At 40.8% G+C, this 6,273-nt stretch overlaps 1 non-coding gene across 1 annotated transcript; it reads left to right on the top strand.

Moving 5' to 3' along the window:
* Window positions 1-1,675: 1,675 nt before the first annotated feature.
* LOC120264152 lies at window positions 1,676-1,782 on the top strand. The gene has a single exon (XR_005537325.1). It is a non-coding gene; the product is annotated as a small nucleolar RNA R71 (small nucleolar RNA).
* Window positions 1,783-6,273: the final 4,491 nt, after the last annotated feature.

Genomic DNA, 6,273 nt, shown 5'->3' on the forward strand with positions numbered 1-6,273 from the left:
CATCACAAAGTCGTTCACAAGGGCGAGTCCACGCCCTGTGCCCTCTCTGGATGAGCTCTGAACGAAAAAACGCACGCCCGTGCGGAAATTCCACACGGCCATGTGTTATCTCTAGACAATTCAAAAACACTGCAGGCTCTACAGAAATTCCTGAACATATAAATAAACTCAAAGCTTGCCTTACAAAGTAACTTTACCCAGAGAAAACACTGAAAATAAGCTCAAACAACCAAAAATTCTCTGCCAAAAAACTCAATAAAGCACAAGATAACACCAAAAATCCACAAGAAATATCATGGCAAAAGCATTTAACAATCAAGACTTAACACTCAAGCTTATTCATGCAAACTCTAATCTAAGAACTAGGAAAACAGTAAAACTTGGATTTCCTGTGGCGTCTACTCGCCCGCTTCATCTTCTGGAGTGGATGGTACTTCTTGCTTTATACCAAGCTCCATTACTTCTTCATTATCCACCTCTTGGTCTAGCAACCCCTCATATGGGTCCAGATTAAACATTTCCTGCATGTATTCATAAATTATCTCATCAGTAGTGTCAAGAAAGTAGAGAGTATCATCAAAGTCAAGAGAATGTCGCATGGCTTCGGCGAGGCAGTATGTGAGCTTATCATCTCCAACCCTCAGTGTCAACTCCCCAACGTCCATGTCGATCAATGCCTTGGAAGTGCGCAAAAATGGCCTCCTAAGTATCAAAGGAACATCCGAATCTTCATCGACATCCAACACTATGAAATCTACACGAAATATATACTTGTCAACTTTGACAAGCACATCTTCAATGATTCCAATCGAATGTCTCACTATTCCGTCCGCCAATTGCAATGTCATCCGGTGTTTCAACATTGGTCTTCTCACTTCGAAGCCTACCTTCAACCTCATGACCACTTCTCAAATTGATCGCCTTCACATGCTCTCGTGGATTGGTTTCGGTATTACTCGACAAGCTTCCTTGTGGTCTTTCTGATAGAGATTTCGCAATTTGTCCCACTTGATTTTCTAGGTTGTGAAATGAAGCGGTGTGCTTGTGAAGTGTAGCCTCGACCGATTGGAATCGTGTATCCGATAATTGCACAAATCTAGTCAATGCTTTCTCTATGTCGGTCATTCGGGTTTCCAAGCCAGACACTCTATTTTCTATGTTTGGGGCTTGTTGTTGTTGGAAGCCCGGTTGTGCCATGACCTTTGATTGTCCTTGGTTGCTCAATGAAAAGGTGGGATGATTCTTCCAACCCTGATTGTAGGTGTTGCTATATGGATTACCTTGGTTCCTCATTGCATTACCCACAAAGTCAACTTTCTCCACCGAAGATACATCACCAATAGAGATCGGGTAATCGGAGGGAGCATGTCCTCCACCACATCCGGTGCAAGTAGTCACGGCCCCCACTCTATTCGAAGTTAGAAGGTTTAATTTCTTACTCAATGATTCAACTTGGGCTGCCAAAGAAGTGAATGCATCTATTTCATGGAGCCCGGCCACCTTCTTCCTTTCCTGCGCGTTCCACTAATAACTATTCATTGCCATGTCTTCTACTAACTGTCGGCCTTCTTCTGGGGTTCTACTCCCCATTGTTCCTCCTGCGGCGGCATATAACAATTGCCTTGTACTCGGATTCAACCCATTACAGAAAGTCTAAATAATCATCCATTTGAGAAATCTATATTGTGGGCACCTCCACAAAAGATCATTGAAGCTCTCCCATGTCTCAAACAATGATTCCAATTCCATCTGCACAAACGACGATATCTCATTGCAAAGCTTAGGCGACTTCCCTTGAGGGAAGTATCTAGCTAGAAAAACTTCAACCTTGTCATTCTAAGTTGTGATGGATGCTTTTGACAAGGAATGGAGCCACTGTTTGGCTCCTCCCTTGAGAGAGAATGGGAAAGCTGTCAATCTAATAGCATCATCCTATACACCATTAATTTTCAGCATATCACAGACTTCCAAGAAGTTCTCTATGTGGTTGTTTGGATCCTCATCTGCCAAACCATTGAACTCGCTGACTGCTGAATCATCTGGATGAACGATGGTTTTAGCTTAAAGTTCGGAGCTGTAATTTGAGGTCGTACAATACTAGATTGTGTCCCCCAGTACCGACGGTCTGGCATAATCAGATAATGTTCACTGTTGTTCATTCTGCTCAACCATGTTGTCAGATCCGTCAACTTCCACTTCAGCTAGATTTGACGGTTCTTGCACAGGTTCTTTCCCTTTTCTTCATAGTGTACGTTCAAGTTCGGGATCTCCTTCAAATAATATCGAAGGGTTCCCTTGGGTCATAACCTGGAGCTGCAATAAAAAAGAAAAGAAAAAATCAGAATGATGATAGAATAGGAAAAATGTGCAATAGAATGAATGAGTGCATGGGTAAGATAACAAAGTGCAAAGTATCTCTAAACGCCTACTCCCCGGCAACGGTGCCAAAAACTTAACAACGCCCCTTGCGTATGTCCCGCAAGTGCACGGGTTTGTCGAGTAATAAAATCCCAGGTGAATGGGTATCGTATCCACAGGGAGTAGGGAGTAAAAATACTTAAATTGTTCCTTAACCAAGTGAAGATGAATAATGATTGTGTTGACAAGATGCAATGTAAACAAGAATAATAGAAACAAGAAAGAAAGCACAAGTAAGTCAGAGATAAGGCAATCGATATAAATGGGGTACTCGGATATTGTTCGGCCTATGACAATCGTTTCAAGTGCAAAACCAACTATTATGCCTCTTAACTAATGCATTAATGAGTCATGGAAATCCTTCAATACACGGTCCCAAATCTAAGGTCAACCGTGTCTAACTCTATACCATGTTCCGGAGGAGAAATCGAACAATCTCAACACCTCGCACTCGGATAGAATCGCATGGAGTTATAGGGATTCCAAGTGATAAACCCTCTTCCTAGATATAGACCTAACACTTTGGTCCAGGTGAGAGGTCTCTAGTCACAATTAAGGCCTACGTGCTAAAATTACTTTAACGCTTCACTCCGTTGCCTCTACAACTAAGCTAGCAAAAGGTCATCCCTTAGCCAATTCACTATACTATTACCGCAAAGAATTCAAGGAAATAGAGGTAGGATAAATCTCATCGTAGGGTAAAAGGGGACGCTCCGCTACCTCTCAACTCACCCTCTCGACGCTCTCCAATCTAGCTTTGTCTAACCCTCATGGTGTGTCACTCACTCACTAGGGTTACCAATATGAACTCTTAACCCTAGTGTCACTCTAAAGAGAGGATTCAATCAATCAAGGATTGAAGATTGGAACTCAAATAAAACATCAATTAATGAAAGCATAATATAAGGTTTAATGAAACAAATACATCCTAAGGTTCACAAATCCAAGCACCCACTAGGAGGTTTAGCTCTCCATAGAGCTAGTTACAATCAACGATGAAAATCGAATGTAAAATAAGTAAATTATAGAAAACTCCCTCGATAGTCATAACGATGGTCTTCTGCAGAAGCCTCGTCTCCTCCAAATGTCCCCTTGTCCGGCTTAGGACACACCTCGCCGAATCGGTGCTAACGAAAGCTCTCCCAATAACCTTCTTCCAAGTAGAACGCGATGTCGAAGCCGAAAAACCTCTCCAAAAACCTTGCCAATACCTCTCAAAACCCTAGCCGCGGCCCCTTCTCGAGTTTAGGAAAGAATGGAGGAAAGAATGCTGAAATCGGGGCTGAATCTGGCTTAAATAGAGCTGGAATCGTGTGGATTCTCTGGAATTCTCTTATTCAGCCGGCTGTGAGTAGTGCCTGCTACAATACCGGCCCGAAACACTCCCGAATCCATGTTTTCATTGAGGTAATATCAACGCACACACGTTCACGTCTTAGATCGCTTTGCTTTTTTTTCAATAACCGGCCTCATTGGTGAAAATCTTGGTATCAATGCACAAGCCGAGATACTCGATTGTGACTACCTTTGTGCCCCTCCAATACGATTGTGCTAGCTTGAATACATGGAGGTTGGCACACATTCTCGCATCTTGAATGTGACTTATGTCTTCGCGTTTCACCATTTTCAAGATTTCCTCCAAATAGTGCGTTCACAATCTACATTGGCTTCTTTCTTAAACATTCGGCTTCACAACAATATATGCATGAAAATAACACAAATGCACAAGTATTAGCACTAAAGCCTGATAAAAGTAATGCTCATCATATGAAAAGAACATTTCATATTCTTATAACACAAGCACTTATTAAACTCCCCCACACTTAAGCTTTTGCCTGTCCTCAAGCAAAAATTAAAACATTGAAGAATAGACGAAGGAAATATTGGAAGTGCTTGGCCTTAGGTTCACCAATGCATACAAAGAGAGCATTCACAAGTAAGGGAAATTTCAACATTAAATACAAAAAATCAATGCTCTAGCTAAAAACTTGAATCAAAAAAAGACAACGAACCTGAAATTGTGTAAGTGTGCGTGTAAACTCACTCAAGTCAACCCAAAGTATACTTCTCAAAGTTCTAAGTATAAAGGACTTATTTATCTACACAAAGTAACACAAATTAAAAATGTGGTAGTAGCTTCACACATCCTCTAAGGTATCCCTTTCCAATGTGGCCGCTAAGGTGGCTTTCACACTTTCGAGGTGGTAGCTCTTTCTTCTGGAGTGATAGCTTTCACTCATCCAATAAGATAGCTCTTTCTCTCATTAGGACATAACTAGTATCCGACTTATTAGAGTAGATTCATAATTCATAGGTGGTAGCTCTTTCCTCCCAACAAGCACAAAGTAAACAATAACACTATTTGGTTCTTCCTCTTTCCATTTTTTTCAATTAACAAAAGAAACAACTATAACTACTCCCTTCAACAACGAACTTCAGTTTCCAAAAGAGTTTAATGAGGGAGTAGTGCAACAAGTGTCAATCAGGCAAAAATTCCTAAAAATTCAAGCAAGAACTAGAGCATGAGAATATTCAATGTTCAAAAGTCTCCTAAACTCAAGAATACAATCATTGCAACTAAGGTGAACCGCCATTGGCTATGTGAGCATGTATGTCAATCAAAACTAAAATAAAAGACATGTGCACTATGAAATTCCCCCCACACTTAAGTTGTACATTGTCCCCAATATACACATTCACACTCACTAATAATGTAAATAAAACAATCAAGAATATATATGTGAGAGGCAATCGAAACAATACTCCCCTGACTGCTAGTGTTGCATTTGATGGAGCTAAATCCTTCGGAGTGATGTTCCGACGGGTTGTGAAGCACACACGACCAAGTGCAAAAGCACTTCGGTCATGTCCATGACTAGTTCTTAATTCCCATACTGACAAGACCATCTGCACGCAAAAATGAGGGGGTTTAGTGAATCTCAATAAAACAAAAACAATACTCGATTGTGTGCCCAAAACTGAGGGTCTAGCATAATCAGAAAAAGTTCTCTGTTACTCATTCTGTTCTGCCATATTATCTAACCCTTGACTTTCTACTTCAGCTCGGATTGACTGTTCTTGTATAGATTCTTTCCCCCTTCTTCTAAGTATTCATTCAAGATCAGGATCTCCTTCAACGATTTGTGAAGGGTTCCCTCGGGTCATAACCTGGAACTGCAACCAAAAAGAAAAGAAAAATCAGAACGATAATAGAATAAGAAAATGTGAAATAGAATGAATGATGAATAGCTAAGCAGCAAACTGCAAAGTATCTCCAAACGCCAAAAACTTGACAACTCCCCTTGCGTGTGACCCGCAAGTGCACGGGTTTGTTGAAATAATAATCCCAGGTGAGTGGGGTATCGTATCCACAGGGAGTAGGGAATAAGAATACTTAAATTAATACTTAACCAAGTGAAAATGAACAATAATTGTGTTGATAAGATGTAGTGTAAACAAGAATTAAAGAAACAAGAAAGAGAAGCACAAGTAAATGAGAGATAAGGCAATCGAAATAAATTTGGTACTCGGATATTGTTCCGCCTAGGACAATCATTTCAAGTGCACAACCAACTATTATGCTTCCTAATTAATGCATTAATGAGTCGTGAAAATCCTTCAATACACGGTCCCAAATCTAAGGCTAACCGTGACTAACTCTATACGATGTCCCGGTGGAGAAATCGAACAATCTCAACACCTCGCACTTGTATAGAATTGCATGGAGTTCTAGAGATTCCAAGTGATAAACCCTCTTCCTAGATGTAGGTCTAACCCTTTGGTCCAGGTGAGAGATCCCTAGTCACAATTAAGCCTAGGTGCTAAAATCACTTCAACACTTCAGTCCGTTGCCTT

The sequence above is a fragment of the Dioscorea cayenensis genome, chromosome 6 (genome assembly GCF_009730915.1).
Source record: "Dioscorea cayenensis subsp. rotundata cultivar TDr96_F1 chromosome 6, TDr96_F1_v2_PseudoChromosome.rev07_lg8_w22 25.fasta, whole genome shotgun sequence".
Lineage (NCBI taxonomy): Eukaryota > Viridiplantae > Streptophyta > Magnoliopsida > Dioscoreales > Dioscoreaceae > Dioscorea > Dioscorea cayenensis.